At 41.2% G+C, this 11,862-nt stretch overlaps 1 pseudogene; it reads right to left on the bottom strand.

Moving 5' to 3' along the window:
* Positions 1-9,118: 9,118 nt before the first annotated feature.
* LOC113607995 (cyclin-dependent kinase 4 pseudogene) lies at positions 9,119-10,130 on the bottom strand (annotated as a pseudogene).
* Between the last annotated feature and the right edge of the window lie 1,732 nt (positions 10,131-11,862).

Below are 11,862 nucleotides of genomic sequence, written 5' to 3'. Positions count from 1 at the left end.
CTGATGTGCACACTACTTTGTGTGTGCCCTCCAAGAGTGGAGTCTCTGTTTCCCCCAGTCCTGTCAAAGTCCTGCAGTCAAATCCCGCTAGCCTTCAAAGTCTGATTGTCTAGGAATTCCTCCTCTCGTTGCCAGACCCCCAGATTGGGAAGCCTGATGTGAGGCTCAGAACCTTCACTCCAGTGGGTGGATTTCTGTGGTATAAGTGTTCTCCAGTTTGTGAGTCACCCACCCACCAGTTATGGGATTTGATTTTATTGTGATTGTGCCCCTCCTACCATCTCATTGCGGCTTCTCCTTTGTCTTTGGATGTGGGGTATCATTTTTGGTGAGTTCCAGTGTCTTCCTGTCGATGATTTTTCAGCAGTTAGTTGTGATTCTTGTCCTCTCACAAGAGGGAGTGAGTGCACATCTTTCTACTCCACCATATTGAACCAATAATCTCCCACACAGCAATTTTTATGCAGAAGTTTGCCTTAAAAGGTATTTATGACAAAAAAGAAAAGAAATTCATCCCAATTCTATATTGTGATATTGGAATGATATGTTACCAAAGAGAGAAGAATACAAATTCATATTTACAGTTTGGTGAGATAGTCTGATGACTGTAAACCAAAGCATTATATGTATAAAGTTACAGGAAGCATTTTTAATTAAAAACATGCTTTCTAAATTTGTTTTTGTCTGTGTTCTTTATTGAAGTGAGGCACCTGGTTTTGTATTTTGCACTGCTAATATTTTGGGAAAGCCATAATAAAGGAGGAAATAAGATTTTGAGATGAAAGAAACGGTGTGGAGGTGCCACCTAGTGGTCACATCCTCGTGTCTGTATTCTCTTTCTTGCCAGTGGTAATTGGAAGTCAGTGGAGGGTTGCTTAGTCGAGTTGGGGTTTCCTCGAGAATCCCTTTACGATGTCAGTGGTGAATCGATTAGCATATTGTTGTTTTGATAGGATAATGTTTTTCCCTTTGTTTTATGGTCACTAAAATTATCCTGCTCCAAATTCATTATTTAAAATAACTTTTATTAGCTGGCTGATTTTTGTTATCCTTTTTGCTAGTGTTAACTAACTATGCCAGCAAGATTTGAGTTACACTTGAAAATCATAGCTTCGTGATTTTTTACCATTTCGTTGAAATGATCTCACACGTGAACATACAGAAGACATGTAGTGTGTCTGGAGTGTATTGTGGGACCTAACCGAAGTCTGGATGATGGCTAGGTACAGTGAAATTTCATTAAAAGTCTTTCTTCTTCTTTTAGGATTAATCTGTCTTTAGAATAATTCCATAGAAGAAAAAGATCAATGGGAAAACTCATCTTTAAAATTTTTTTTTTCAGATTAGCTGTGTTCAGCAAGCACACACCTCATTAGAAAGATAGCCTGTACTATTAGACAGTTGATTGTACTAATTTCTTTTCTTTACCCTTAAACCACAGGTAATCCAGAATCATGTCCAATATTGAAGTTTTTCAAAACAAAGTGCTAGTGATAGAGATCTTAAGAATGGTCAAAATTCCCAGAGGTGTATATTATCTCCTCAGTGACGAGTAATCTTTGAAAGTTCCTCTGTTCGTGTGTATGATGCAGGGAGGGAGTTAGGGGTTGGGGAGGAACGTTTGCAGTAAAGGACTTTTACTGGGTTATAAAATAAATTTTCTCAGGATGATTTTTACTTTATTAGTATTGTTTTGGTATCTATTTTGGGCAGTATTTGCACAAAGAATCTTAACATCTGATTAGGTACTAACATTTTGTCTTTATTACACATGAAGTTTTTTTTTTTTGTCAAGGAAATTCTCATGGTGGAATTAAATAAAACATTAAAGAAAGAACAGGAGAGCTCTTCAGACCAATGTAGACTTTAGCTAAAAACTTCCTGAAAGATGCTCTCTGAGATTTGCAAAGACAGCCGAGATAACACACCAGTCACTTAAACTGTAAAATGTCTACTGCATGGGGGTCATTGCTGAGCAGAATACAGAAGTACGTATGATGGAGTCTGTATTCTCAAGGTCCTAGTAAGAGGCAGTATTGAGACAAGTGTGGAGCCAAATTGTCTGTGTTTGAGTCCCTGCTCTGCCCCTTACTAGTAGTATGACTTTTGAGAAGTTACTTGACCTCTCTCTGCCTCAGTTTCCTCCTCTGTGAGTGGAAATAATAAGAACTGACCTTGTAGGGTTGAATGGAAAGTTCTTAGAACAGTGCCTGGATATATGCGGACTCAGTCCACATCGGGTGTTCTCATCTCATCATCTGGTGAGGAAGCCAAAGGATAGGCATCATACACAAGAGGACACTTCAACACTGTATTTGATCAAGTAGGAAATTGATAGGACCTTTTACTAGAATGGTTCACAAAAGACAAACCAGTATGAGCAAGATATTTTAGAAAGGGAGGAAATAGGAATAGAACTGAGTTTTGAACACTTCCAAAAAAAAAAAGATCTGAAGCCAGTTTTTCCTATTCAGATTTCAGTTGTGGAGAATTATGATTTTTTTTAACAACTTTATTGGTGTATGATTGCTTTACAATGGTGTGTTAGTTTCTGCTTTATAACAAAGTGAATCAGTTATACATAAATCCCCATATCTCTTCCCTCTTGCATCTCCCTTCTCCTACCTTCCCTATCCCACCCCTCTATGTGGTCACAAAGCACCGAGCTGATCTCCCTGTGCTATACGGCTGCTTCCCACTAGCTATCTATTTTACATTTGGTAGTATATACATGTCTATGCCACTCTCTCACTTTGTCCCAGCTTACCCTTCCCCGTCCCTGTGTCCTCAAGTCCATTCTCTAGTAGGTCTGCGTCTTTATTCCCATCCTGCCCCTAGGTTCTTCATGACCTTTTTTTTTTTTTTTTAGATTCCATATATATGTGTTAACAGATGGTATTTGTTTTTCTCTTTCTGACTTACTTCATTCTGTATGACAGACTCTAGGTCCATCCATGTCTCTGCAAATAACCCAATTTCGTTTCTTTTTATGGCTCAGTAATATTCCATTGTATATATGTGCCACATCTTCTTTATCCATTCCTCTGTTGATGGACACTTAGGTTGCTTCCATGTCCTGGCTATTGTAAATAGTGCTGCAATGAGCATTGTGGTACATGACTCTTTTTGAATTATGGTTTTCTCACAGTATACGCCCAGTAGTGGGAATGCTGGGTTGTATGGTAGTTCTATTTTTAGTTTTTTAAGGAACCTCCATACTGTTCTCCATAGTGGCTGTATCAATTTACATTCCCACCAACAGTGCAAGCACACCTTCTCCAGCATTTATTGTTTGTAGATATTTTGATGATGGCCATTTTGACTGGTGTGAGCTGATATCTCATTGTAGTTTTGATTTGCATTTCTCTAATGATTAGTGATGTTGAGCATCCTTTCATGTGTTTGTTGGCAATCTGTATATCTTCTTTGGAGAAATGTCTATTTAGGTCTTCTGCCCATTTTTGGATTGGGTTGTTTGTGTTTTTGATATTGAGCTGTATGAGTTGCTTGTATGTTTTGGAGATTAATCCTTTGTCCATTGCTTCATTTGCAAATATTTTCTCCCATTCTGAGGGTTGTCTTTTCGTCGTGTTTAAGTTTTCCTTTGCTATGCAAAAGCTTTTAAGTTTTATTAGGTCCCATTTTTTAATTTTTGTTTTTATTTCCATTTCTCTAGGAGATGGGTCACAAAGAATCTTGCTGTGATTTATGTCATAGAGTGTTCTGCCTATGTTTTCCTCTAAGAGTTTGATAGTGTCTGGCCTTACATTTAGATTTTTAATCCATTTTGAGTTTATTTTTGTGTATGGTGTTAGGGAGTGTTCTAATTTCATTCTTTTACATGTAGCTGTCCAGTTTTCCCAGCACCACTTATTGAAGAGGCTGTCTTTTCTCCATTGTATATTCTTGCCTCCTTTATGAAAGATAAGGTGACCATATGTGCGTGGGTTTATCTCTGGGTTTTCTATCCTGTTCCATTGATCTGTATTTCTGTTTTTGTGCCAGTACCATACAGTCTTGATTACTGTAGCTTTGTAGTATAGTCTGAAGTCAGGGAGCCTGATTCCTCCAGCTTGGTTTTTCTTTCTCAAGATTGCTTTGGCTATTCGGGGTCTTTTGTGTTTCCATACAAATTGTGAAATTTTTTGTTCTAGTTCTGTGAAAAATGCCATTGGGAGTTTGATAGGGATTTCATTGAATCTGTAGATTGCTTTGGATAGTATAGTCATTTTCACAATGTTGATTCTTCCAATCCAAGAACATGGTATATCTCTCCATCTGTTTGTATCATCTTTAATTTCTTTCATCAGTGTCTTATAATTTTCTGCATCAGTGGGAGGGAGCTGTGAAGGAGGAAAGGTTTCCACACACCAGGAAGCCCCTTTGCAGGCAGAGACTGTGGGTGGCGGAGGGGGGAAGCTTCGGAACCATGGAGGAGAGCGCAGCAACTGGGGTGCAGAGGGCAAAGCGCAGAGATTCCCGCACAGAGGATTGGTGCTGACCAGAACTCACCAGCCCGAGAGGCTTGTCTGCTCCCCTGCCGGGACGGGTGAGGGGGTGGGGCTGGGAGCTGAGGCTCTGGCTTCGGAGGTTGGATCCCAGGGAGAGGTCTGGGGTTGGCTGTGAGAACACGGCCTGAAGGGGCTAGTGTGCCACAGCTAGCCGGGAGGGAGTCAAGGAAAAAGTCTGGAGCTGCGGAAGAGGCAAGAGACTTTTTCTTGCCTCTTTGTTTCCTGGTGCGTGAGGAGAGGGGATTAAGAGCGCCGCTTAAAGGAGTTCCAGAGATGGGCGTGAGCTGCGGCTATCAGTGCGGACCCCAGAGACGGGCATGAGATGCTAAGGCTGCTGCTGCAACCACCAAGAAGCCTGTGTGCGAGCACAGATCACTATCCACACCTCCCTTCCGGGAGCCTGTGCAGCCCACCACTGCCAGGGTCCTGTGATCCAGGGACAACTTCCCCGGGATAATGCACGGCGCGCCTCAGGCTGCTGCATCGTCACTTTGGCCTCTGCCGCCGCAGGCTCGCCCCGCACTCTGTACCCCTCCCTCCCCCCGGCCTGAGTGAGCCAGAGCCCCCGAATCAGCTGCTCCTTTAACCCTGTCCAGTCTGAGCAAAGAACAGACGCCCTCCGGTGACCTACACGCAGAGGCGGGGCCAAATCCAAAGCTGAACCCCAGGAGCTGTGCAAACAAAGAAGAGAAAGGGAAACCTCTCCCAGCAGCCTCAGGAGCAGCGGAGTAAGTCTTCACAATCAACTTGAGGTACCTGCATCTGTGGAATACCTGAATAGACAACGAATCATCCCAAATTGAGGAGGTGGATTTTGGGAGCAAAGATATATATTTTTTTTTCCCTTTTTCTCTTTTTGTAAGTGGTATGTGTATGCTTCTGTGTGTGATTTTGTCTGTATAGCTTTGCTTTCATCATTTATCCTAGGGTTCTGTCTGTCTGTTTTTGTTTTGTATAGTTTTTAGTGCTTGTTATCATTGGTGGATTTGTTTTTGGTTTGGTTGCTCTCTTCTTTCTTTATTTTTTTTAATTACTTAAAAAAATTTTTTAATAATTATTTTTAATTTTAATAACTTTATTTTATCTCCTTCCTCCCTCCCTCCCTCCCTCTCTCTCTCCCTCTCTCTCTCTCTCTCTCTCTCTCTCTCTCTTTCTTTCTTTCTTTCTTTCTTTTTTTTCTCCCTTTTATTCTGAGCTGTGTGGATGACAGGCTCTTGGTGCTCCAGCCAGGTGTCAGGGCTGTGCCTCTGAGGTGGGAGAGCCAAGTTCAGGACATTGGTCCAGAAGAGACCTCCCCGCTCCACGTAATATCAAGCAACGAAAATCTTCCAGAGATCTCCATCTCAACGCCAAGACCCAGCTCTACTCAATGACGAGTGAGCTACAGTGCTGGACACCCCATGCCAAACAACTAGCAAGACAGGAACATAACCCCACCCATTAGCAGAAGCTGCCTAAAATCATAATAGGGCCACAGACACCCCAAAACACACCACCAGACGTGGACCTGCCCACCAGAAAGACAAGATCCAGCCTCATCCACCAGAACACAGGCACTAGTCCCCTCCACCAGGAAGCCTCCAGCCTCATCCACCAGAACACAGGCACTAGTCCCCTCCACCAGGAAGCCTACACAACCCACTGAACCAACCTTACCCACTGGGTGCAGACACCAAAAACAACAGGAACTACGAACCTGCAGCCTGCGAAAAGGAGACCCCAAACACAGTAAGTTAAGCAAAATGAGAAGACAGCAAAACACAGAGCAGATGAAGGAGGAAGGTAAAAACCCACGAGACCTAACAAATGAAGAGGAAATAGGCAGTCTACCTGAAAAAGAATTCAGAATAATGATAGTAAAGATGATCCAAAATCTTGGAAATAGAATGGAAAAAATACAAGAAATGTTTACCAAGGATCTCGAAGAACTAAAAAGCAAACAAACAGCGATGAACAACACAATAAATGAAATTAAAAATTCTCTAGAAGGGATCAATAGCAGAATAACTGAGGCAGAAGAACAGATAAGTGACCTGGACGATAAAATAGTGGAAATAACTTTCACAGAGCAGAATAAAGAAAAAAGAGTGAAAAGAATTGAGGACAGTCTCAGAGACCTCTGGGACAACATTAAACACACCAACATTCGAATTATAGGGGTGCCAGAAGAAGAAGAGAAAAAGATAGGGACTGAGAAAATATTTGAAAAGATTATAGTTGAAAACTTCCCTAATCTGGGAAAGGAAATAGTTAATCAAGTCCAGGAAGCACAGAGAGACCCATACAAGTTAAATCCAAGGAGAAATACGCCAAGACACCTATTAATCAAACTATCAAAAATTAAATGCAAAGAATTATGATTCTTGATGCTGTGTCCTTCTATAGGGCTAAGGACAAAAAGTAAGCTCTCCCCTTGTTTGCTCATCATTCATTTTTCATTTATTGAGCACCAATTTATGGACTGTGTCCTATGTGCCAGGCACTCTGCTTGGCACTGGGGAATCCAATGGGGGGGGAGGCAGACAAGAATCAGTGCTGTAGTTTTTGTTCTCCAACCTTTTAAATAATTTTCCGCACGTGCCTCAGTGTGCTCTCTGGATTCCTCATGCTCAACTTTAAAAAATTTTTATGTTAAAAAACCATTGACTGGGGCTTCCCTGGTGGTGCAGTGGTTGAGAGTCTGCCTGCTGATGCAGGGGACACGGGTTCGTGCCCCTGTCTGGGAAGATCCCACATGCCGCAGAGTGGCTGGGCCCGTGAGCCATGGCCACTGAGCCTGCGCGTCCGGAGCCCGTGCTCCGCAACGGGAGAGGCCACAGCAGTGAGAGGCCCGCATACCGCAAAAAACAACAACAACAACAACAACAAAAATACCATTGACTCTGAAAATTTTCAAACACATACAACAACATAGTCAGAGGAGTCTAATGAAAACCCAGGTACCCATTACCCATCCTCAGCTTCAACATTTATCGTATCTATGACCCCCTTCCTGACCCTGTGCCTGTAGGAGTTATTTTAAAGCAAATCCAAGACATCATGTCATTTCACCCATAAATACTCAGTATGAGTCTCTAATTGATAAGGGTTTTTCAGAAATATAACCACCGTGCCATTATCCACCTAACAAAATTAAGAATAATTCCTTAATATTAAATTATCTCAAAGATATTTACTTTTTTTTAAAGTTTAAATTAACATACAGAAAAGTGGACTTTTTTGGTGTAAGGTCCCATGAATTTTAACACATGTAAGAATACAGAACAGTTCCATTGCTTCCCCAGACTCTCCATGCTATCCCTTTGTAGTTACACTCTTCCCACATCTGTAGGAGAACACCATATAAATGGAATAATGTGGCATATTCTCTTGTGTCTGGTTTTTTTCGCTCAGCATAATGCCTTTGAAATTCATTCAAGTTGCATGTATCTATAGTTCTTTCCCTTTCATTGCTATATTCCATTGTATGAAATACATTGAATAGTTTTCCATTGTATGGATGTACCATAGTTTGTCCATTTATCTGTTGAAGGATATTCGGGCTATTTGCAATTTTTGGCAGTAATGAATAGAACTGTTATAAAGTTTGTATCCAGGTTTTTGTGTGAACATCAATTTTCATTTCTCTGAGATAAATGCTCAAAAGTGAATTGCTGAGTTGTTTGGTAAGTATATGTTTCTCTTTAGAAGAAACTGCAAAAACTGTTTTCCACAGTGGCTATACATTTTGCATTTCCCTTCAGTCATATATGATTGTTTGAATTGTTCCATAGTCTTTCCAGTACTTGGCATTGTTAGAATTTAAAATTTTGGCCATTCTAGTAGGTGTGTAGTGGTATATCATCATTGTTTTAATTTGCATTTTCCTGTGGCTAATGATGTTGAATGTATTTTCATGACCCTGTTTGCCATGTATACACCCCTTTGGTGAAATGTTTGTCTTTTGCCCTTTTTTTTAAGTTGGGCTGTTTATTTTCTTACTGTTGAGGTTTGAGAGTTCTTTAAATATTCTGTTTCCAAGTCCATTATCAGATAAAGGACTGATTTATCATTTTTGCAAAATATTTTCTTCCACTTTGTTGGCTTGTCTTTTCATTCTCTTAACAATGTCTTTTGCAGAGGAGAAAATTTTAATTTTGAGGTAGTTTTAATTTATCATTTTCTTCTTTTGGTGTCATGTCTAGAAATCTTTGCCTAACCCCGGGTCATGAAGATTTTCTTTTATGCTTTCTTTTGAAAGTTTTATAGTTTTACATTTTAACACTAGATATATGATCCATTTTGAGTTAATTTTGTTTTGTTTCGTTGTTTTTCCTGTATAAAAAAGGATCCCAATATCAAGGTATAGGGAAGGGGAAGAACAAGGGACATACCCCTTGGTGTAAGGACACAGAGGGGGCAGGAGAAGGATAAGCCTCAAAAGGAGGGGTGGGAGGGGAATGTCATTAAGGCAGCAAAATATTCTCTGTAAAAAGTTGGGGGAGTCTCCATAGCCTCAGAGATGAAGGCAGAGGTGGCCTTCTTAGTGGGGGGCTCTCCACTCAAATGTTCAAAGGAAGGGAATGTTGGCCTCTCTTCTCTTGGTTCTGTTGCAACTGTTCCGTGGCTCACTCTGGGTTACCTTCTGCCTTATGTAGATGAGAGTGCTGTGGGGCTCGGAAGGCAAAGATTCACTTGTGTGGGTTAAAAGTCAGCATCTCCAGCAGCAGCTGTGCTCCAGACTCCTCCATCTCAGGTACCACCAACTGCACTGCGCAGGGCCCTCTGAGGGAAAAGCCTCCTGGGGGTAGAGACACATCTCGGGGCCAGTCATCCGCTGGGGGCAGTCCAGTCAGGTCAAAGATTTTGCCTAACTGGTCAGTTTTAGAGTTTCCACAGAAGAGAGGCTTTCAATGAAACATCTCTGTGGAGATACAGCCAACGCTCCACATGTCCACAGGGTTGCATACGTAGACTGCAAAAGAACTTCTGGAGCACGGTACCAGAGTGTAACAACCACAGGTGTGAGTGCCATCTGGTAGCTGTAGATTCTGGCCAGGCCAAAGTCAGCCAGCTTGACTGTCCCACCACTTGTCACCAGAATGTTCTCTGGCTTCACGTCTTGGTGAATGATGCAGTTGGCATGAAGGAAATCTAGGCCTCTTAGAAACTGGTGCATCAGATCCTTGATGGTCTCCACTGGCAAGCCTGGTGGGGGTGCCTTGTCCAGATATGTCCTTAGGTCTTGGTCCACATGCTCAAACACCAGGGTCACTTTGGTCTCCCAGTCAGTTCAGGCTGTGGCACAGATGTCCATCAGTCAGACAACATTGGGATGCTCAAAAGCCTCCAGCCGCCGCAATAAGCCACCCCATGAACTGTGCTGATGGGAAGGCCCCCTCCAGCACCTCCTCCACTGGGGATTCTTATACTCTTGAGGGCCACAGAGTAGCCACTGTGGGGATCATGGGCCTTATACACTGTCCCATAGGCACCAACACCAATCTCAGCCACTGGCTCATATCGAGGGGTAGCCATTCTCAGACCAGAGGAGACCCTACAATCACAGAGACTCCTACCACCGAAATTCCTTCCACAGTTCGGATGGTATGAGCCTCACCCCGTGTCTGGAGCTGCGGGGGAGGCCTGTTATTGGGGCCTTGGAGCCGGTTCCTGCGGCGCCGTACACTTGAGCTTGGTCTGGGGCAGCTGGCCGCTATGGGGCCGACCATAGACCTTGAGTTAAATTTTACAAAAGATATAAGGTTTAGGTCAAGGTTCCTTTGTTTTTGCATATGGATGTCCATTTGTTCCAACACCATTTGCTGAGGACTGGTTTTTTTCCATTGAATTATTTTTACACTCTTTTCAAATGTAACCTGGCCATATATGTGTGGATCTATTACTGGACTCTTTATTCTGTTCTGTTGCTCTATTGTGTCTCTCCCTTTGCCAGTACTGCACTGTCTTAATTACTGCAGCTTTATGGTAAGTCTTCAAATCAGGTCATGCGATTTCCCTAATTTTATTTTTCTTTTATAAAAATTATTTTGGCTATCCTAGTTCTTTTTTGTCTTTTCATATAAATTTTAGAATCAGCTTGTCTATATGTATAGAGAATCATGCTAGGATTTTGACTGAGGTTGCACAAATTTATAGATAAGTTTGGTGAGAACAGACATCTTTATTATGTTGAATCTTCCAATCCATTAACATGGTACACCTTTCTATTTAAGTCTTCTTTGATTTCTTTCAGCAGCATTTTGTGGTTTCAGTATATAGATCCTATACATACATTTTTAGATTTATACTTAAGTATTTAGTTTTTTGGAACTATTATAAATGGTACGTTTTTTGGGATCTAGTTATACCATGCTAGTATATATATAAATATGATTAATTTTTGTGTGTTGACTTTTATCTGGTGAACTTGCTAAAAATCACTTATTAGTTCCAGGTGGGTTTTTTTGTTTCCTTCCTGGTACCATGGGGCTTTCTCCATAGTTAGTCATCTTGTCTGTGAATAGGAATAGTTTTATTTTTTAATTTCCAATCTTGTGTACCTTTTATTTCTTCTTCTTGCCTTTTTTTCTTACACTGGCAAGAACTTCCAGTACAGTTTTGAATAGGGGTGGTGAGAGTGGACATTTCTGCTTTGTTTTTAATTTTGGGATGAAAGCATTCAATCTTTTACCATTAAGTATGATTTTAGCTGCAGGTTTTATCTGGTTGAAGAAGTTCCCTTTTATTCCTGCTTTGCTGAGAGAGTTTTAAAATCAAGAATGGATGTTAAATTTTTCAAATGCTTTTCTATATCAATTGATGTGATTGTTATTATTATTTTTATCATTTTTCCAGTAGACTGCTACTCTGGTAGATTACATTGGTTGGTTTTTGCCTATTGAACTAGTCTTGCGTTCCCATGATAAACCTACTTGGTTGAGGTTCACGTCAAGTTTTGAAGTTCCAGCTGGAGATGTCTAATAAGGGATCGACTAGCAGAGAACATGTAGACTTGTGTTTGGGCTGATATTTATACTGGAAATCAGCTGGCTATTTGGGCTGTTAACCACCCGATTAACTTCTGTTGTCCTGCTCCCTGAGAACCCACCCAGTGAGCAGCCATGCCTCTGCTGCTTATATACTTTACTTCTACCCCCATCTATGTACATATATTTGGTTTTGTTCTTTTTCCTTGCCTGTACTGTACCAGAACCTTTTATCTATTGGCCACTTCTAGGCATCTACTTCCTCCGTCTGTGCTTGGCGTATTTAATTTATAGCAGAAGAGTTTGGGGATAAATTGTATTTTAAGAAACAAACATTTATTTTAATATAAACACATCTGTGATTAGAGTATTCAAATTTAAAT

The sequence above is a fragment of the Aethalodelphis obliquidens genome, unplaced genomic scaffold (assembly GCF_003676395.1).
Source record: "Aethalodelphis obliquidens isolate GAN/ISIS:26980383/991018 unplaced genomic scaffold, ASM367639v1 scaffold51, whole genome shotgun sequence".
Lineage (NCBI taxonomy): Eukaryota > Metazoa > Chordata > Mammalia > Artiodactyla > Delphinidae > Aethalodelphis > Aethalodelphis obliquidens.
This window is presented reverse-complemented; position numbering and strand designations above follow the sequence as displayed.